This window comes from Puntigrus tetrazona, unplaced genomic scaffold (genome assembly GCF_018831695.1).
Source record: "Puntigrus tetrazona isolate hp1 unplaced genomic scaffold, ASM1883169v1 S000001164, whole genome shotgun sequence".
In the NCBI taxonomy this organism is placed as follows: domain Eukaryota; kingdom Metazoa; phylum Chordata; class Actinopteri; order Cypriniformes; family Cyprinidae; genus Puntigrus; species Puntigrus tetrazona.
In genome coordinates, this window is record NW_025048750.1 from 58972 (window position 1) to 81669 (window position 22698).

The following is a 22698-nucleotide window of genomic DNA, read 5'->3' on the forward strand; positions in this document are numbered from 1 at the left end:
TGCACACCCTGGCGGACTTTTTTGGACTATTTCAATTGGTTCGAGATGAATTTGAGCGAAAGGAATGTATACTTTGCCTATAAAACCTCTAATCTGTGAGCTCACTGTTATCTCTTTGCTCACAGACTTCACTGTGTGTAAACCAGATCATTTTGTTCTCTCTGCGCAGAGAAATAAAGCAAGACAAAGACAAATTTGCTGGACTCTTTATTTTTCAGTCTTCACATAATTCTGAGTAAAAATTCCATGACAATCTTGGCGATTTAGGATGGGATCCGACAGCTGATCGTCCGGGACTTGAAAGGCGTTGGTAGGCTGATCACCCTAAGCCCACAAAGGGTCTTAGCCCTGTACCCCTAAACGGTTTCAGGGAAGAGGGAACTGACGTCTGAGGGCCCAGTGGACCGTCACTGCTGGATTCCTTAAAAGAACCAGGAAAACGCGTGCTGAAAACGGTGAGACTGATTTTGAGACACGAGTTTGTCTTTGTGTTCTTAAAATTATTAACGGGTATATATATATAAATAAATTAATTTTCTTTCATCTTGGTCTGACAAAAACAACGAGTGGTTTGATATTCCTAGATTCACGAACGCATGGCCGAGCCGCCCTATAGGTTTCACGGGTTAGTGAAAAAGGGTATTGTCTGCGAGTAAGCAGGACAAAAGGGCGTTTGGGACTCTGTACGAGTAAGTACAGGAGTAAGAAGACTCTGCGCGGGTTAGTGCAGAGCCACACGGCAGTGACGACTGAGTGTGAGGAAAGAGGACGCGTCTCAGGTACAGGTAAAGTCTCGGATTGCAAGTATGGGGTCTAGTAATGTCAAACCTGAAATCGATCTAGACGATTTAAACAGCCCAATTTATGTTGACATGAGAAAGAAATATGGACAGAGAATTATGGAAGTGATACCGATTTGGATCAAAGATCATGATTTCCCAAAAGCACGCTTTAGTGTGACGACTCTAAACAGGGTGAAGGAAAGTTTGGAAAAGCGTGAAAGTAAACTTAGGGATGAGAAAAAGTTGAAAACAAACAAAAAGATCTGTTTCAGAAACATAGACAATATCTGAACTATTGGCTAGAAGAGGCAGAACGCCGAGAAAAACGGCGAGCCCTGAAAGAACTGCCTCATAAAAATGTAGAGTCAGAAACAAAGAAAGTTAAAGGAACAGAGTATACTGCTCAGAAATCTTCTTCTCTCTATCCCTCTCTAGAAAACCAGTGCGCCATGTGGACTTTGATCTTGACTCCTGGCCTTACCCCCACCAACAATGCCCCAGCCGCTGGCACCACCACCGCAATCGCCACCACCACAACCGCCTTTACTACCCTGCTGCGACGACACCCGTGGGCTTATGGAAAGGAGGACAGTTGCCCGCCTCTTACTGCTCCAACGGCATCCTGCACCATCTCAGCCTTCTACATCCAGCGACGGAGTTCGAAAGATGAGATACTCCGCGGATCGCACGAGAACCAGATCCAGATCGCTTGAAAGACTGGCACTAGAACCGACTGCGTGGATGAGAACGACGGTGAGGGAAACGCGACATCTTTCCCTATGATTCAGGTGGCTGGCCCACAAGGAACCACGATGGTTTTTCGACCATGGACTGAGACAGACTTGAGGCAGGTTATGACAAATCTGCCAAACCCCAGAGACTCGGAGAAAAGTTTGTAGTGGAACTGGATGCGTCTGTCAAGAATTCAGCCCAACGATGCTCGAACTCAAACGCCTGCTGATGATCAAGATGGGGCCGGCGGACTGGCACAAGATCCGACCAGATTTCCAGGTGGACACGCGGGAGAGTTCAAGCAGAGTGGGGACACGCTGAGAACGAGCCATACAGGTCAGCAGTAAAAGCTCTGGGCGGACGATTCAAGGCCCTTTTTCCTGCTAGGATTAACACCGACAAGATCAACTACTGCACACAAAGAAGGGACGAGTCAGTTGACGACTATTTTGTGCGACTGTATGAGACTTTCAACACTTATAGTGGAATGCCAGAGCCGGACATTAGAGGGGAAATTCCAAAGATGTGGGAAGCTCATTTCACGCAGCCGCTTCCTGAGTGGACTGAAACCCGAAATAACGACTCATCGCCAAGCAAACCTGCATCGAGTGGGAAGACGAGAAACTGGAGAGATTCAAAACATGCGTTACATGCTGAAAAGATGTTGGCGGAGAAAAGTGCGGTAAAAGGCTGAAAAGGAGCTCCAGCTGCCAAACCTGACAATGTACAGAGGAGCGAATTATCGAGGCCGAGGGCGGGGAGAGGAAGAGGGCAAAGACTGTCTCAAGTTGATCCGGATGTTTGTTTTTATTGCAAAAAGCCCGACATTGGAAAATGAGTGCCCGCTTTTGAATAGACACACGGCGGCTGCTGCCAAAGTGCAAAGTCTAAACCGAAAGCAGATTGACGGCAGAGTGCGAGAGAGGAGGGGGAGTTGAGAGCAAAGTCTACGGCGACCACACTTCAGTAACAGATAAGTTTGACACACACACACCCACATCTGACACTGCGAATTGCAATGAAGAAATGCTTGCTGCGAATTGCAATGAAGAAATGCTTGCTGTCATACACGATTGCATTGCTAAATTAGAAAATGAGAAATCTTTCAAGACAAAGAGAATTAGGCACATATACTCATTTGAATGACTTAGCATATCAACAAATGCCAGAGGTTAGCTTATGGATAGACGGAGTTGAAAGGGTGTTTTTAGCTGATACGGGGCCACGAGTTCAGTATTAAGGATAAATGAGTTTGCCTCTGTCCCCAAATTGAGTGGAAATTTTGCATGGACGATTTCTGCATCTGGTCATACTGTTAAAGAGAATTATACAGTCCCTCTGAGGTGTAAAGATGAGAATGGTGCAAGTTTCAGACACAGCTTCCTCCCTCTCACAGCACTGTCCAAAAATCTGCTGGGGAGAGATTTGTTGTGCAAACTGGGTATTTCTCTAATATCTGGTCCAGAAGGTGTGAAAGCAGTTCAGTGCCAAATTCAAACTCTGACTGCAATCCAACATACACCACTATATGTTTATCAATGGAAATTGCAAGATGATGAATTATGCGTAAAGTCTTGTCAATGGCGCTTAAAGACAGAGTTTCGCTGATTCTGATTTTATGCCATTCTCAGACTTACATTGCTCAGCACATGTGTCTCTGGCTAGAGACGAGTGGTTTGAACAGAAATGGTTTCCACGTATTGAGATATTGCAATTGAATTGGCTAATTTGGACAGAAAATAAATGTGCTGCTGCTGTTGCATTAACCGATGAACAGCAGGTGTTTTTGATGTTGTGGATTCTTTTCCCATGTGTCGCTGTCGAAAGGAGCGACAATCGCTGGGAAGACATTGGTCCCTTTGTAAAGACGTGTATCTTTCATGAAAATTGGTTGCGGACTGCTGAGAAAAATGTTGAATATAATCCAACTCTGTCTGCATATCGAACGAATTTGACTGAGCCTGCTGCGATGGCTGAACGCACAGTTCATGTGAGTGAAAGTGCATTACCCAATCACTGCTTCCTTACAGAAACTGAAATGGAAAGCATTCCAGCTCTCAAGGAAGTTCCAAAGACTGTTTGGGCTTCTTCTAAATATGACGTGGGGTTGATCAAGAATTGTGACCTCTATTCAAATTATTCCAAAATCTGATTACAGACTCATGCAAACCTCAATATCCTTTGAAAAGGGAAGCTATTGAGGGAATCAAGCCAGTTTTTGAGGCATTGAAAAAGGCTGGAGTGATTGTGGAATGTGAGAACTCTCCTGTGCGTACACCCATCTTTCCTGTCAAAAAGATAAGAGACGCAGACCAGCCGGTTGAGTGGAGGTTTGTGCAAGACTTGCAGGCTGTAAATGATGCAGTTCAGACACAGGCTCCTATTGTTCCCAACCCGCACACACTCCTCCTATCACAAATACCAGGTGATGCTGAATGGTTTTCGGTTGTTGATCTTTCCAATGCTTTCTTTTCTGTGCCGGTTCATAAAGACAGCCAATTTTGGTTTGCTTTCAATTTTAATGGCAACCTTACACTTTTACTCGACTTTGTCAAGGATTCAAAAATTCGCCTGTATTGTTCAAGAGGCACTGAAGAGAAGTTTGGAAACATTACAATTGGCACCAGGGTCAGCTTTAATTCAATATGTCGATGATCTCTTAATAACAGCCAGAGATGAAGAAACTTGTACACAGGACACTGTAAAGCTGTTGAAACATTTGGCTGCTGAAGGCCACAAGGTCAGTTTGTCAAAGTTGCAGTTTGCAAAAAGGGAGGTGACGTTTCTAGGTCACATTATCAACAAGCAGGGAAAATCTCTAACACAAAAGAGAATAGAGGCAATTCAAAAGATTCCAAAGCCTCTGACAAAACAGCTCATGCTGTCATTTTTGGGAATGTGTTCATATTGTAGAACATTTATTCCCAACTATGCCATTGAAGAGTCACCTTTGAGCGCTTTGGCTCACGGAAAAGGTTGCAGCCACATGACAAACTGACCTGGACTCCTGAAGCAGAGAAAGCATTTGAAAGGTTGAAAATGTTGTTACAGACATCCCAAGTCTGGGACTTCCAGACCCTGAGAGAAATTTTGTACAAACAGTTGATGAGAAAAATGGTTTCATGTCTTCTGTTCTGTTACAGGATCACGGGGAAAGCTGAGACCGGTGGCATATTTTTTCAAGTAAACTCGACCCTGTGGCAGCAGGTCTACCAAATTGTCTGAGAGCTGTTGCAGCAGCAGAAAAAGCTATTTTAGCTTCAAGGGAAATTGTGGGATATTCTGATGTAACATTACTAGTGCCACACGCTGTCTCTATGATCCTGTTGGAACAGAAAACATCTCATTTGTCAACAGCCAGATGGCTCAGATATAATACCATTCTATTGGAAATGCCAAACATCACAGTAAAACGGTGTACAGTATTGAATCCTGCCACACTGCTCCCAACCGAGCAGGATGGCGAGGAACATAATTGTATCGCCGCATTGGAACAGGTGTGCACACCGCGACCAGATTTAAAAGAAACCCCCCTTGACAATGCAGATTTGGTTTTGTTTGTTGATGGTTCAGCGCCTCGAGACCCAGAAACCGGTAAAACAGAGTAGGTTACGCAGTAACCACCGCGCATGCGACATTAGTAAGCGGAGCGCTCCTCACAAGATTACTCTGCGCAAGCGGCCGAATTAGTAGCATTAACAGAAGCCTGTAAAATCGCAGAAGGAAAAACAGTCACCATCTACACAGATTCTCGTTATGCTTTTTCGACCTGTCATGATTTTTCGGCTCTATGGCGATGTAGGAAATTTCTAAAATCCGATGGAAAACCCATCCAAAATCATGATAAAATAGCAGCCTTGTTAGAAGCGATTTTGCTTCCAAGGTCGATTGCTATTTGCAAGTGCGCCACAGATTCCAAGTTTAACGATTTTGTATCATTAGGAAACAAACGCGCTGATATCGCTGAAGAACGCAACAAAGGGAACAGAACTTCTCTTACATGTGTAACTGTTAACGATGACGAACTAACCTTCCCTTCTAGTTCTCTTTGCAGCTATGCAGGGTTTCGCAACACCAGAAGAGAAAAACAATGGGTGAAGGCCGAGTGCAAGCTGAAAGACAACGCTTTGGCTGAGCAATCAAGACAAACCTTGTTTGCCAAAACACTTTTTCCCACACTATGCCAAATTAGTGCACGGGTTAGATCACATAAGCAAAATGGGAATGTTTGACATGATCAATCAATATTGGTTTACAAAAGGATTTACTTCCTTTGCAGACAAATATTGTCAATCTTGTATGATCTGTGCCACAAATAATGTAGGAAGAGGACAACAGGTCCTTTTGGCAGCACATCCACCACCAAGTCAACCTTTTGATCACATAATGTTCGATTTCATTGAACTGACACCATGTGAAGGTAAGAAATTCTGCCTTGTTTTGCTGATATGTTCTCAAAATGGGTGGAAGTCTTCCCACATCTAAGCAAAATGCTGGGGCTGTTGCAAAGGCACTAGTGTCTGAGATCGTCCCAAGATGGGGAATACCAAAAAGATTAGTAGTGATAATGGCACACCTTTGCTAATGAGGCAATCGATCAGGTTGGGAAATTCTTGGGAATTGACATACGTGAAACATACCTCCTATCATCCAGCGTCCGGGGTAGTGTTGAAAGAGAAAATGGAATTTTGAAAATAAACTGGCAAAGTGTTGTGAGCAAACAGGTCTGTCTTGGGTCAAAGCACTTCCCATTGTGTTGATGTATATGAGAATGAGAAAGAGCAAAGTCTAATCTCAGCCCATTTGAAATCTTGTTTGGCAGGCCTCCATCGCTTGGAGTGGGACCGAACCCCACTCATTGCCCTCTACTGCTCTGTGTGAAGATGACATGTTGAACTATTGTAAAAATCTGTCTTCGACTCTCTCTCAGATCTCTCAACAGGTCAAGGACGCCTACCTAAACCAGCAGAAGGATTTCTGCATGACATCAGACCTGGTGATTTTGTGGTGGTCAAGGATTTCAGAAGGAAACATTGGAAATCAAGGAGGTGGAACGGCCCGCTCCAGGTCCTGCTGATAACGCACACTGCGGTTAAGGTGGCTGAGAGGGCTACGTGGATACACGCCAGCCACTGCAAAAAGGTCCCAGCATCACCAGAGGGAGACGCAGCCCAATAAACAGTGATTGACCCGCTGCCCCGCGCGCAAGGGGGGACGCCTGACTGACAAAGGTAAACGAACACACAGTGGTGTATGGGAGCTGAACACGCAGCAACATCACTGTGTGGGAGTGAGCTGATGTCAGTACAGGCCAACGGATGCCGAAAAGAAAAAGGATTTTTCCATCACCATAGAAGAGCAAGGGCTCTATGGATCAGACGCCGTGGTGGAACACTAGATACCCGCTCACCCCGATTATATATCGCTCAAGCGATGATTTCTCAGATTGAGTTTTATGTAATCTCCAGTTAATCACATGTTAAAGATGTTTATTATGTTTTTCAAACCCTTATTGTGTGATGGTGTGTTCTGAATCCATGTGAATTTACACACTTGATGTTATCATTATGGGATTTTATTTTATTATATTCTAATTTGACAGGTGATCAAGAATGATCAAAAGGGAGGAGTGTAATGGAAATTATTCTAATTAATTACATTTAATGTTTATTGTTCACTTTTAACACTGAATTGAATTAACTTCACTATTAAACTAACTTTACTTAAAGATAGATTACATGATATATATATATATATTCGTGAACATCACTCATTACTAGGCACATAACACAGAAACATACATTAGTGACCTGGAATATTAGAGTTATGGGAAACATACACTGTGTGCGTGACAGAGGTTAAACCCATGTTAAAACAACCTCATGGGAGTACAGGATGCCCTATCTGTGCTAGGTAATGGAGATAAACTGAGAACAATCAGACACTGTAAGCACAGATGGGTGGCGTGACTTTGGACTATTTCAATTGGTTCGAGATGAATTTGAGCGACCTTGGAATGTATACTTTTGCCTATAAAACCTCTAATCTGTGAGCTCACTGTTATCTCTTTGCTCACAGACTTCACTGTGTGTAAACCAGATCATTTTGATTCTCTCTGCGCAGAGAAATAAAGCAAGACAAAGACAAATTTGTTGGACTCTTTAGGGTTTCAGTCTTCACACTAATTTAACTGAGTTAAAAACTTTCCATGACATGCTACTTCTGGACGCTTTTCACAAATGACCATGGTAACCCCTGAAAAAATTTCCTAAGAATTCAAAACTTAATGCCAAAACATCCAGGCTTCATCTAGCCAATCTTGGCCGTGACAAAAGGTGCTACTTCTTGGACTCTTTCCACTCAACCCCTGCCACTTGGAGGAAATTCTTTTAATTTTCAAAGCGAAAGTCCAAACTCCCAGGCGCTTTATCCAGCCGATCTTGGCTGCTACTACTTGATGCTTTTTTCCACTCGACCATGGTAACCCTGAGAAAAATTTTAAGAATTCAAAACTTAATGCCAAACATCCAGGCGCTTCATCTAGCCAATCTTGGCCGTGAAAGGTGCTACTTCTTGACTCTTTTCCACTCAACCCTGCCACCCTGGAGGAAATTTTTAATTTTCAAAGCGAAAGTCCAAACGCCCAGGCGCTTCATCCAGCCGATCTTGGCTGGGTTAAGTGCTACTTCTGGATGCTTTTCCACTCGACCATGGTAACCCTGGAGAAAAATTTAAGAATTCAAAACTTAATGCCAAACATCCAGGCGCTTCATCTAGCCAATCTTGGCCGTGGAAAGGTGCTACTTCTTGACTCTTTTCCACTCAATCCCTGCCACCCTGGAGGAAATTTCTTAATTTTCAAAGCTAAAGTCTAAACTTCCAGGCGCTTCATCCAGCCGATCTTGGCTGGGTTAAGTGCTACTTCTTGACGCTTTTCCACTCGACCATGGTAACTCCTGGAGAAAATTTTTTAAGAATTCAAAACTTAATGCCAAACATCCAGGCGCTTCATCTAGCCAATCTTGGCCGTGAAAGGTGCTACTTCTTGACTCTTTTTCCACTCAACCCTGCCACCCTGGAGGAAATTTTTTAATTTTCAAAGCGAAAGTCCAAACGCCCAGGCGCTTCATCCAGCCGATCTTGGCTGGGTTATGCTACTTCTGGACGCTTTTCCACTCGACCATGGTAACCCTGAAGAAAATTTTCAAGAATTCAAAACTTAATGCCAAACATCCAGGCGCTTCATCTAGCCAATCTTGGCCGTGAAAGGTGCTACTTCTTGGACTCTTTTCCACTCAACCCCTGCCACCCTGGAGGAAATTTTTTAATTTTCAAAGCGAAAGTCCAAAACTCCCAGGCGCTTCATCCAGCCGATCTTGGCTGGGTTATGCTACTTCTTGACGCTTTTCCACTCGACCATGGTAACCCTGGAGAAAATTTTTAAGAATTCAAAACTTAATGCCAAACATCCAGGCGCTTCATCTAGCCAATCTTGGCCGTGAAAGGTGCTACTTCTTGACTCTTTTCCACTCAACCCTGCCACCCTGGAGGAAATTTTTTTAATTTTCAAAGCGAAAGTCTAAACTTCCAAGCGCTTCATCCAGCCGATCTTGGCTGGGTTATGCTACTTCTTGACGCTTTTCCACTCAACCATGGTAACCCTGAAGAAAATTTTTAAGAATTCAAAACTTAATGCCAAACATCCAGGCGCTTCATCTAGCCAATCTTGGCCGTGAAAGGTGCTACTTCTTGACTCTTTTCCACTCAACCCCTGCCACCCTGGAGGAAATTTTTAATTTTCAAAGCGAAAGTCTAAACTTCCAGGCGCTTCATCCAGCCGATCTTGGCTGGGTTAAGTGCTACTTCTTGACGCTTTTCCACTGACCATGGTAACCCTGAGAAAAATTTTAAGAATTCAAAACTTAATGCCAAACATCCAGGCGCTTCATCTAGCCAATCTTGGCCGTGAAAGGTGCTACTTCTTGACTCTTTTCCACTCAACCCCTGCCACCCTGGAGGAAATTTTTAATTTTCAAAGCGAAAGTCTAAACTTCCAGGCGCTTCATCCAGCCGATCTTGGCTGGGTTAAGTGCTACTTCTGATGCTTTTCCACTGACCATGGTAACCCTGGAGAAAATTTTTAAGAATTCAAAACTTAATGCCAAACATCCAGGCGCTTCATCTAGCCAATCTTGGCCGTGAAAGGTGCTACTTCTTGACTCTTTCCACTCAACCCCTGCCACCCTGGAGGAAATTTTTTAATTTTCAAAGCGAAAGTCCAAACGCCCAGGCGCTTCATCCAGCCGATCTTGGCTGGGTTATGCTACTTCTTGATGCTTTTCCACTGACCATGGTAACCTGAAGAAAATTTTAAGAATTCAAAACTTAATGCCAAACATCCAGGCGCTTCATCTAGCCAATCTTGGCCGTGAAAGGTGCTACTTCTTGACTCTTTTCCACTCAACCCCTGCCACCCTGGAGGAAATTTTTTAATTTTCAAAGCGAAAGTCTAAACTTCCAGGCGCTTCATCCAGCCGATCTTGGCTGGGTTATGCTACTTCTGACGCTTTTCCACTCGACCATGGTAACCCTGAGAAAATTTTTAAGAATTCAAAACTTAATGCCAAACATCCAGGCGCTTCATCTAGCCAATCTTGGCCGTGAAAGGTGCTACTTCTTGACTCTTTTCCACTCAACCCCTGCCACCCTGGAGGAAATTTTTTAATTTTCAAAGCGAAAGTCCAAACGCCCAGGCGCTTCATCCAGCCGATCTTGGCTGGGTTAAGTGCTACTTCTGGACGCTTTTCCACTCACCATGGTAACCCTGAAGAAAATTTTTAAGAATTCAAAACTTAATGCCAAACATCCAGGCGCTTCATCTAGCCAATCTTGGCCGTGAAAGGTGCTACTTCTTGACTCTTTTCCACTCAACCTCTGCCACCCTGGAGGAAATTTTTTAATTTTCAAAGCGAAAGTCCAAACGTCCAGGCGCTTCATCCAGCCGATCTTGGCTGGGTTATGCTACTTCTGGACGCTTTTCCACTCGACCATGGTAACCCTGGAGAAAAAAATTTTAAGAATTCAAAACTTAATGCCAAACATCCAGGCGCTTCATCTAGCCAATCTTGGCCGTGAAAGGTGCTACTTCTTGACTCTTTTCCACTCAACCCCTGCCACCCTGGAGGAATTTTTTTAATTTTCAAAGCGAAAGTCCAAACTTCCAGGCGCTTCATCCAGCCGATCTCGGCTGGGTTAAGTGTTACTTCTTGGACGCTTTTTCCACTCACCATGGTAACCCTGGAGAAAATTTTTAAGAATTCAAAACTTAATGCCAAACATCCAGGCGCTTCATCTAGCCAATCTTGGCCGTGAAAGGTGCTACTTCTTGACTCTTTTCCACTCAACCCCTGCCACCCTGGAGGAAATTTTTAATTTTCAAAGCGAAAGTCCAAACTTCCAGGCGCTTCATCCAGCCGATCTTGGCTGCTAAAGTGCTACTTCTTGACGCTTTTCCACTGACCATGGTAACCCTGGAAGAAAATTTTAAGAATTCAAAACTTAATGCCAAACATCCAGGCGCTTCATCTAGCCAATCTTGGCCGTGAAAGGTGCTACTTCTTGACTCTTTTCCACTCAACCCCTGCCACCCTGGAGGAAATTTTTAAATTTTCAAAGCGAAAGTCCAAACGCCCAGGCGCTTCATCCAGCCGATCTTGGCTGGGTTAAGTGCTACTTCTGACGCTTTTCCACTCACCATGGTAACCCTGAGAAAATTTTTAAGAATTCAAAACTTAATGCCAAACATCCAGGCGCTTCATCTAGCCAATCTTGGCCGTGAAAGGTGCTACTTCTTGACTCTTTTCCACTCAACCCCTGCCACCCTGGAGGAAATTTTTAATTTTCAAAGCTGAGTCCAAACTTCCAGGCGCTTTCATCCAGCCGATCTTGGCTGGGTTAAGTGCTACTTCTTGATGCTTTTCCACTCGACCATGGTAACCCTGGAGAAAAATTTTAAGAATTCAAAACTTAATGCCAAACATCCAGGCGCTTCATCTAGCCAATCTTGGCCGTGAAAGGTGCTACTTCTTGACTCTTTTCCACTCAACCCCTGCCACCCTGGAGGAAATTTTTAATTTTCAAAGCTGAAGTCCAAACTTCCAGGCGCTTCATCCAGCCGATCTTGGCTGGGTTATGCTACTTCTGGACGCTTTTCCACTCGACCATGGTAACCCTGAAGAAAATTTTTAAGAATTCAAAACTTAATGCCAAACATCCAGGCGCTTCATCTAGCCAATCTTGGCCGTGAAAGGTGCTACTTCTTGACTCTTTCCACTCAACCCCTGCCACCCTGGAGGAAATTTTTTAATTTTCAAAGCGAAAGTCCAAACTTCCAGGCGCTTCATCCAGCCGATCTTGGCTGGGTTAGTGCTACTTCTGATGCTTTTCCACTCGACCATGGTAACCCTGAGAAAAATTTTAAGAATTCAAAACTTAATGCCAAACATCCAGGCGCTTCATCTAGCCAATCTTGGCCGTGAAAGGTGCTACTTCTTGACTCTTTTCCACTCAACCCTGCCACCCTGGAGGAAATTTTTTAATTTTCAAAGCGAAAGTCCAAACTTCCAGGCGCTTCATCCAGCCGATCTTGGCTGGGTTATGCTACTTCTTGACGCTTTTCCACTCGACCATGGTAACCCTGGAGAAAATTTTAAGAATTCAAAACTTAATGCCAAACATCCAGGCGCTTCATCTAGCCAATCTTGGCCGTGAAAGGTGCTACTTCTGACTCTTTTTCCACTCAACCCCTGCCACCCTGGAGGAAATTTTTTAATTTTCAAAGCGAAAAGTCCAAACGCCCAGGCGCTTTCATCCAGCCGATCTTGGCTGGGTTATGCTACTTCTGGACGCTTTTCCACTCGACCATGGTAACCCTGGAGAAAATTTTTAAGAATTCAAAACTTAATGCCAAACATCCAGGCGCTTCATCTAGCCAATCTTGGCCGTGAAAGGTGCTACTTCTGACTCTTTTCCACTCAACCCCTGCCACCCTGGAGGAAATTTTTTAATTTTCAAAGCGAAAGTCTAAACTTCCAGGCGCTTCATCCAGCCGATCTTGGCTGGGTTAAGTGCTACTTCTGGACGCTTTTCCACTCGACCATGGTAACCCTGAGAAAAATTTTAAGAATTCAAAACTTAATGCCAAACATCCAGGCGCTTCATCTAGCCAATCTTGGCCGTGAAAGGTGCTACTTCTGACTCTTTCCACTCAACCCCTGCCACCCTGGAGGAAATTTTTTAATTTTCAAAGCGAAAGTCCAAACGTCCAGGCGCTTCATCCAGCCGATCTTGGCTGGGTTAAGTGCTACTTCTGGATGCTTTTCCACTGACCATGGTGTAACCCTGAAGAAAATTTTTAAGAATTCAAAACTTAATGCCAAACATCCAGGCGCTTCATCTAGCCAATCTTGGCCGTGAAAGGTGCTACTTCTTGACTCTTTTCCACTCAACCCCTGCCACCCTGGAGGAAATTTTTTAATTTTCAAAGCGAAAGTCCAAACGCCCAGGCGCTTCATCCAGCCGATCTTGGCTGGGTTAAGTGCTACTTCTGGACGCTTTTCCACTCGACCATGGTAACCCTGGAGAAAAATTTTAAGAATTCAAAACTTAATGCCAAACATCCAGGCGCTTCATCTAGCCAATCTTGGCCGTGAAAGGTGCTACTTCTGGACTCTTTTCCACTCAACCCCTGCCACCCTGGAGGAAATTTTTAATTTTCAAAGCGAAAGTCCAAACTTCCAGGCGCTTCATCCAGCCGATCTTGGCTGGGTTATGCTACTTCTGGACGCTTTTCCACTCACCATGGTAACCCTGAAGAAAATTTTTAAGAATTCAAAACTTAATGCCAAACATCCAGGCGCTTCATCTAGCCAATCTTGGCCGTGAAAGGTGCTACTTCTTGACTCTTTTCCACTCAACCCCTGCCACCCTGGAGGAAATTTTTTTAATTTTCAAAGCGAAAGTCCAAACGCCCAGGCGCTTCATCCAGCCGATCTTGGCTGGGTTATGCTACTTCTGGACGCTTTTTCCACTGACCATGGTAACCCTGGAGAAAAATTTTAAGAATTCAAAACTTAATGCCAAACATCCAGGCGCTTCATCTAGCCAATCTTGGCCGTGAAAGGTGCTACTTCTTGGACTCTTTTCCACTCAACCCCTGCCACCCTGGAGGAAATTTTTTAATTTTCAAAGCGAAAGTCTAAACTTCCAGGCGCTTCATCCAGCCGATCTTGGCTGGGTTATGCTACTTCTTGGATGCTTTTCCACTCGACCATGGTAACCCTGGAGAAAAAATTTTAAGAATTCAAAACTTAATGCCAAACATCCAGGCGCTTCATCTAGCCAATCTTGGCCGTGAAAGGTGCTACTTCTTGGACTCTTTTCCACTCAACCCCTGCCACCCTGGAGGAAATTTTTTAATTTTCAAAGCGAAAGTCTAAACTTCCAGGCGCTTCATCCAGCCGATCTTGGCTGGGTTATGCTACTTCTTGGACGCTTTTTCCACTCGACCATGGTAACCCTGAAGAAAATTTTTAAGAATTCAAAACTTAATGCCAAACATCCAGGCGCTTCATCTAGCCAATCTTGGCCGTGAAAGGTGCTACTTCTGACTCTTTTTCCACTCAACCCCTGCCACCCTGGAGGAAATTTTTAATTTTCAAAGCGAAAAGTCCAAACGCCCAGGCGCTTCATCCAGCCGATCTTGGCTGGGTTATGCTACTTCTGATGCTTTTCCACTCACCATGGTAACCCTGGAGAAAATTTTTAAGAATTCAAAACTTAATGCCAAACATCCAGGCGCTTCATCTAGCCAATCTTGGCCGTGAAAGGTGCTACTTCTGACTCTTTTCCACTCAACCCCTGCCACCCTGGAGGAAATTTTTTAATTTTCAAAGCGAAAGTCCAAACGCCCAGGCGCTTCATCCAGCCGATCTTGGCTGGGTTAAGTGCTACTTCTGGACGCTTTTCCACTCGACCATGGTAACCCTGGAGAAAATTTTTAAGAATTCAAAACTTAATGCCAAACATCCAGGCGCTTCATCTAGCCAATCTTGGCCGTGAAAGGTGCTACTTCTTGACTCTTTTCCACTCAACCCCTGCCACCCTGGAGGAAATTTTTTAATTTTCAAAGCTAAAGTCCAAACGCCCAGGCGCTTCATCCAGCCGATCTTGGCTGGGTTATGCTACTTGACGCTTTTCCACTCGACCATGGTAACCCTGGAGAAAAATTTTAAGAATTCAAAACTTAATGCCAAACATCCAGGCGCTTCATCTAGCCAATCTTGGCCGTGAAAGGTGCTACTTCTTGACTCTTTTCCACTCAACCCCTGCCACCCTGGAGGAAATTTTTAATTTTCAAAGCGAAAGTCCAAACGTCCAGGCGCTTCATCCAGCCGATCTTGGCTGGGTTATGCTACTTCTGACGCTTTTCCACTCGACCATGGTAACCCTGGAGAAAATTTTAAGAATTCAAAACTTAATGCCAAACATCCAGGCGCTTCATCTAGCCAATCTTGGCCGTGAAAGGTGCTACTTCTTGACTCTTTTCCACTCAACCCTGCCACCCTGGAGGAAATTTTTTAATTTTCAAAGCGAAAGTCCAAACTTCCAGGCGCTTTCATCCAGCCGATCTTGGCTGGGTTAAGTGCTACTTCTGGACGCTTTTCCACTCGACCATGGTAACCCTGGAGAAAAATTTTTAAGAATTCAAAACTTAATGCCAAACATCCAGGCTTCATCTAGCCAATCTTGGCCGTGAAAGGTGCTACTTCTTGACTCTTTTTCCACTCAACCCCTGCCACCCTGGAGGAAATTTTTTAATTTTCAAAGCGAAAGTCCAAACGCCCAGGCGCTTCATCCAGCCGATCTTGGCTGGGTTAAGTGCTACTTCTGGACGCTTTTCCACTCGACCATGGTAACCCTGGAGAAAATTTTTAAGAATTCAAAACTTAATGCCAAACATCCAGGCGCTTCATCTAGCCAATCTTGGCCGTGAAAGGTGCTACTTCTTGACTCTTTTCCACTCAACCCCTGCCACCCTGGAGGAAATTTTTTAATTTTCAAAGCGAAAAGTCCAAACTTCCAGGCGCTTCATCCAGCCGATCTTGGCTGGGTTATGCTACTTCTGGACGCTTTTCCACTCGACCATGGTAACCCTGAGAAAATTTTTAAGAATTCAAAACTTAATGCCAAACATCCAGGCTTCATCTAGCCAATCTTGGCCGTGAAAGGTGCTACTTCTTGACTCTTTTCCACTCAACCCCTGCCACCCTGGAGGAAATTTTTAATTTTCAAAGCGAAAGTCCAAACGCCCAGGCGCTTCATCCAGCCGATCTTGGCTGGGTTATGCTACTTCTTGATGCTTTTCCACTCGACCATGGTAACCCTGGAGAAAATTTTTAAGAATTCAAAACTTAATGCCAAACATCCAGGCGCTTCATCTAGCCAATCTTGGCCGTGAAAGGTGCTACTTCTTGACTCTTTTCCACTCAACCCCTGCCACCCTGGAGGAAATTTTTTAATTTTCAAAGCGAAAGTCTAAACTTCCAGGCGCTTCATCCAGCCGATCTTGGCTGGGTTATGCTACTTCTTGACGCTTTTCCACTCGACCATGGTAACCCTGGAGAAAATTTTTAAGAATTCAAAACTTAATGCCAAACATCCAGGCGCTTCATCTAGCCAATCTTGGCCGTGAAAGGTGCTACTTCTGACTCTTTTCCACTCAACCCCTGCCACCCTGGAGGAAATTTTTTAATTTTCAAAGCGAAAGTCCAAACGCCCAGGCGCTTCATCCAGCCGATCTTGGCTGGGTTAAGTGCTACTTCTTGACGCTTTTCCATTCGACCATGGTAACCCTGGAGAAAATTTTTAAGAATTCAAAACTTAATGCCAAACATCCAGGCGCTTCATCTAGCCAATCTTGGCCGTGAAAGGTGCTACTTCTGACTCTTTTCCACTCAACCCCTGCCACCCTGGAGGAAATTTTTAATTTTCAAAGCGAAAGTCCAAACTTCCAGGCGCTTCATCCAGCCGATCTTGGCTGGGTTATGCTACTTCTTGACGCTTTTCCACTCGACCATGGTAACCCTGAAGAAAATTTTTAAGAATTCAAAACTTAATGCCAAACATCCAGGCGCTTCATCTAGCCAATCTTGGCCGTGAAAGGTGCTACTTCTGACTCTTTCCACTCAACCCCTGCCACCCTGGAGGAAATTTTTTAATTTTCAAAGCGAAAGTCCAAACGCCCAGGCGCTTCATCCAGCCGATCTTGGCTGGGTTATGCTACTTCTGACGCTTTTCCACTCGACCATGGTAACCCTGGAGAAAATTTTTAAGAATTCAAAACTTAATGCCAAACATCCAGGCTTCATCTAGCCAATCTTGGCCGTGAAAGGTGCTACTTCTTGACTCTTTTCCACTCAACCCCTGCCACCCTGGAGGAAATTTTTTAATTTTCAAAGCGAAAGTCCAAACGCCCAGGCGCTTCATCCAGCCGATCTTGGCTGGGTTAAGTGCTACTTCTTGACGCTTTTCCACTGACCATGGTAACCCTGGAGAAAATTTTTAAGAATTCAAAACTTAATGCCAAACATCCAGGCGCTTTCCATCTAGCCAATCTTGGCCGTGAAAGGTGCTACTTCTTGACTCTTTTCCACTCAACCCCTGCCACCCTGGAGGAAATTTTTTAATTTTCAAAGCGAAAGTCCAAACGCCCAGGCGCTTCATCCAGCCGATCTTGGCTGGGTTAAGTGCTACTTCTGATGCTTTTTCCACTCGACCATGGTAACCCTGGAGAAAATTTTTAAGAATTCAAAACTTAATGCCAAACATCCAGGCGCTTCATCTAGCCAATCTTGGCCGTGAAAGGTGCTACTTCTTGACTCTTTTCCACTCAACCCCTGCCACCCTGGAGGAAATTTTTAATTTTCAAAGCGAAAGTCCAAACTTCCAGGCGCTTCATCCAGCCGATCTTGGCTGGGTTAAGTGCTACTTCTGGACGCTTTTCCACTCACCATGGTAACCCTGGAGAAAATTTTTAAGAATTCAAAACTTAATGCCAAACATCCAGGCGCTTCATCTAGCCAATCTTGGCCGTGAAAGGTGCTACTTCTTGACTCTTTTCCACTCAACCCCTGCCACCCTGGAGGAAATTTTTTAATTTTCAAAGCGAAAGTCTAAACTTCCAGGCGCTCATCCAGCCGATCTTGGCTGGGTTATGCTACTTCTTGACGCTTTTCCACTCGACCATGGTAACCCTGAAGAAAATTTTAAGAATTCAAAACTTAATGCCAAACATCCAGGCTTCATCTAGCCAATCTTGGCCGTGAAAGGTGCTACTTCTTGACTCTTTTCCACTCAACCCCTGCCACCCTGGAGGAAATTTTTTAATTTTCAAAGCAAAAGTCCAAACGCCCAGGCGCTTCATCCAGCCGATCTTGGCTGGGTTAAGTGCTACTTCTTGATGCTTTTCCACTCGACCATGGTAACCCTGAAGAAAATTTTTAAGAATTCAAAACTTAATGCCAAACATCCAGGCGCTTCATCTAGCCAATCTTGGCCGTGAAAGGTGCTACTTCTGACTCTTTCCACTCAACCCCTGCCACCCTGGAGGAAATTTTTAATTTTCAAAGCGAAAGTCCAAACGCCAGGCGCTTCATCCAGCCGATCTTGGCTGGGTTAAGTGCTACTTCTTGACGCTTTTCCACTCGACCATGGTAACCCTGGAGAAAATTTTAAGAATTCAAAACTTAATGCCAAACATCCAGGCGCTCATCTAGCCAATCTTGGCCGTGAAAGGTGCTACTTCTTGACTCTTTTCCACTCAACCCCTGCCACCCTGAGGAAATTTTTTAATTTTCAAAGCTAAAGTCCAAACTTCCAGGCGCTTCATCCAGCCGATCTTGGCTGGGTTATGTGCTACTTCTGACGCTTTTCCACTCGACCATGGTAACCCTGGAGAAAATTTTTAAGAATTCAAAACTTAATGCCAAACATCCAGGCGCTTTCATCTAGCCAATCTTGGCCGTGAAAGGTGCTACTTCTGGACTCTTTTCCACTCAACCCCTGCCACCCTGGAGGAAATTTTTTAATTTTCAAAGCGAAAGTCCAAACGCCCAGGCGCTTCATCCAGCCGATCTTGGCTGGGTTATGCTACTTCTGACGCTTTTCCACTCGACCATGGTAACCCTGGAGAAAATTTTTAAGAATTCAAAACTTAATGCCAAACATCCAGGCGCTTCATCTAGCCAATCTTGGCCGTGAAAGGTGCTACTTCTTGACTCTTTTCCACTCAACCCTGCCACCCTGGAGGAAATTTTTAATTTTCAAAGCGAAAGTCCAAACGTCCAGGCGCTTCATCCAGCCGATCTTGGCTGGGTTAAGTGCTACTTCTGGACGCTTTTCCACTCGACCATGGTAACCCTGGAGAAAAATTTTAAGAATTCAAAACTTAATGCCAAACATCCAGGCTTCATCTAGCCAATCTTGGCCGTGAAAGGTGCTACTTGACTCTTTTCCACTCAACCCCTGCCACCCTGGAGGAAATTTTTTTAATTTTCAAAGCGAAAGTCCAAACTTCCAGGCGCTTCATCCAGCCGATCTTGGCTGGGTTATGCTACTTCTGGACGCTTTTCCACTCGACCATGGTAACCCTGGAGAAAATTTTTAAGAATTCAAAACTTAATGCCAAACATCCAGGCGCTTCATCTAGCCAATCTTGGCCGTGAAAGGTGCTACTTCTTGACTCTTTCCACTCAACCCCTGCCACCCTGGAGGAAATTTTTTAATTTTCAAAGCGAAAGTCTAAACGCCCAGGCGCTTCATCCAGCCGATCTTGGCTGGGTTAAGTGCTACTTCTTGACGCTTTTCCACTGACCATGGTAACCCTGGAGAAAAATTTTAAGAATTCAAAACTTAATGCCAAACATCCAGGCGCTTCATCTAGCCAATCTTGGCCGTGAAAGGTGCTACTTCTTGGACTCTTTTCCACTCAACCCCTGCCACCCTGGAGGAAATTTTTTAATTTTCAAAGCTAAAGTCCAAACGCCCAGGCGCTTCATCCAGCCGATCTTGGCTGGGTTAAGTGCTACTTCTGATGCTTTTCCACTCGACCATGGTAACCCTGAAGAAAATTTTTAAGAATTCAAAACTTAATGCCAAACATCCAGGCGCTTCATCTAGCCAATCTTGGCCGTGAAAGGTGCTACTTCTTGACTCTTTTCCACTCAACCCCTGCCACCCTGGAGGAAATTTTTTTAATTTTCAAAGCGAAAGTCCAAACGCCCAGGCGCTTCATCCAGCCGATCTTGGCTGGGTTATGCTACTTCTTGACGCTTTTCCACTGACCATGGTAACCCTGGAGAAAATTTTTAAGAATTCAAAACTTAATGCCAAACATCCAGGCGCTTCATCTAGCCAATCTTGGCCGTGAAAGGTGCTACTTCTTGACTCTTTTTCACTCAACCCCTGCCACCCTGGAGGAAATTTTTTAATTTTCAAAGCCAGAAAGTCCAAACGCCCAGGCGCTTCATCCAGCCGATCTTGGCTGCTTAAGTGCTACTTCTTGATGCTTTTCCACTCACCATGGTAACCCTGAGAAAATTTTTAAGAATTCAAAACTTAATGCCAAACATCCAGGCGCTTCATCTAGCCAATCTTGGCCGTGAAAGGTGCTACTTCTTGACTCTTTTCCACTCAACCCCTGCCACCCTGGAGGAAATTTTTTAATTTTCAAAGCGAAAGTCCAAACTTCCAGGCGCGCTTTCATCCAGCCGATCTTGGCTGGGTTAAGTGCTACTTCTTGATGCTTTTCCACTCGACCATGGTAACCCTGAAGAAAATTTTTAAGAATTCAAAACTTAATGCCAAACATCCAGGCGCTTCATCTAGCCAATCTTGGCCGTGAAAGGTGCTACTTCTTGACTCTTTCCACTCAACCCCTGCCACCCTGGAGGAAATTTTTAATTTTCAAAGCAAAGTCCAAACGCCCAGGCGCTTCATCCAGCCGATCTTGGCTGGGTTATGCTACTTCTTGATGCTTTTCCACTCACCATGGTAACCCTGAAGAAAATTTTTAAGAATTCAAAACTTAATGCCAAACATCCAGGCGCTTCATCTAGCCAATCTTGGCCGTGAAAGGTGCTACTTCTTGACTCTTTTCCACTCAACCCCTGCCACCCTGGAGGAAATTTTTAATTTTCAAAGCGAAAGTCTAAACGCCCAGGCGCTTCATCCAGCCGATCTTGGCTGGGTTATGCTACTTCTTGGATGCTTTTCCACTCACCATGGTAACCCTGAAGAAAATTTTTAAGAATTCAAAACTTAATGCCAAACATCCAGGCGCTTCATCTAGCCAATCTTGGCCGTGAAAGGTGCTACTTCTTGACTCTTTCCACTCAACCCCTGCCACCCTGGAGGAAATTTTTAATTTTCAAAGCGAAAGTCCAAACTTCCAGGCGCTTCATCCAGCCGATCTTGGCTGGGTTAAGTGCTACTTTCTGGACGCTTTTCCACTCGACCATGGTAACCCTGAAGAAAATTTTTAAGAATTCAAAACTTAATGCCAAACATCCAGGCGCTTCATCTAGCCAATCTTGGCCGTGAAAGGTGCTACTTCTTGGACTCTTTTCCACTCAACCCTGCCACCCTGGAGGAAATTTTTAATTTTCAAAGCGAAAGTCCAAACGCCCAGGCGCTTCATCCAGCCGATCTTGGCTGGGTTAAGTGCTACTTCTTGATGCTTTTCCACTGACCATGGTAACCCTGAAGAAAATTTTTTAGAATTCAAAACTTAATGCCAAACATCCAGGCGCTTCATCTAGCCAATCTTGGCCGTGAAAGGTGCTACTTCTTGGACTCTTTTCCACTCAACCCCTGCCACCCTGGAGGAAATTTTTTAATTTTCAAAGCGAAAGTCCAAACGTCCAGGCGCTTCATCCAGCCGATCTTGGCTGGGTTAAGTGCTACTTCTTGGACGCTTTTCCACTCGACCATGGTAACCCTGGAGAAAATTTTTAAGAATTCAAAACTTAATGCCAAACATCCAGGCGCTTCATCTAGCCAATCTTGGCCGTGAAAGGTGCTACTTCTTGGACTCTTTTCCACTCAACCCCTGCCACCCTGGAGGAAATTTTTTAATTTTCAAAGCTGAAGTCCAAACGCCCAGGCGCTTCATCCAGCCGATCTTGGCTGGGTTAAGTGCTACTTCTGATGCTTTTCCACTCGACCATGGTAACCCTGAAGAAAAATTTTAAGAATTCAAAACTTAATGCCAAACATCCAGGCTTTCATCTAGCCAATCTTGGCCGTGAAAGGTGCTACTTCTTGACTCTTTTCCACTCAACCCCTGCCACCCTGAGGAAATTTTTTAATTTTCAAAGCAAAAGTCCAAACGTCCAGGCGCTTCATCCAGCCGATCTTGGCTGGGTTAAGTGCTACTTCTGATGCTTTTCCACTCGACCATGGTAACCCCTGAGAAAAATTTTTAAGAATTCAAAACTTAATGCCAAACATCCAGGCTTCATCTAGCCAATCTTGGCCGTGAAAGGTGCTACTTCTTGACTCTTTTCCATTCAACCCCTGCCACCCTGGAGGAAATTTTTAATTTTCAAAGCAAAGTCCAAACGTCCAGGCGCTTCATCCAGCCGATCTTGGCTGGGTTAAGTGCTACTTCTGATGCTTTTCCACTCACCATGGTAACCCTGAGAAAAAATTTTAAGAATTCAAAACTTAATGCCAAACATCCAGGCGCTTCATCTAGCCAATCTTGGCCGTGAAAGGTGCTACTTCTTGACTCTTTTCCACTCAACCCTGCCACCCTGGAGGAAATTTTTTAATTTTCAAAGCGAAAAGTCTAAACTTCCAGGCGCTTCATCCAGCCGATCTTGGCTGGGTTATGCTACTTCTTGGACGCTTTTCCACTCGACCATGGTAACCCTGAAGAAAATTTTTAAGAATTCAAAACTTAATGCCAAACATCCAGGCTTCATCTAGCCAATCTTGGCCGTGAAAGGTGCTACTTCTTGACTCTTTTTCCACTCAACCCCTGCCACCCTGGAGGAAATTTTTAATTTTCAAAGCTAAAGTCCAAACGCCCAGGCGCTTCATCCAGCCGATCTTGGCTGGGTTA

The 22698-nt window shown here is 44.5% G+C and overlaps 1 long non-coding RNA gene across 1 annotated transcript; it reads left to right on the forward strand.

Moving 5' to 3' along the window:
- The first annotated feature begins 274 nt into the window (after positions 1-274).
- On the forward strand, positions 275-659 carry LOC122341191. Its single transcript, XR_006250444.1, has 2 exons — positions 275-455; positions 585-659. It is a non-coding gene; the product is annotated as an uncharacterized LOC122341191 (long non-coding RNA).
- Positions 660-22698: the final 22039 nt, after the last annotated feature.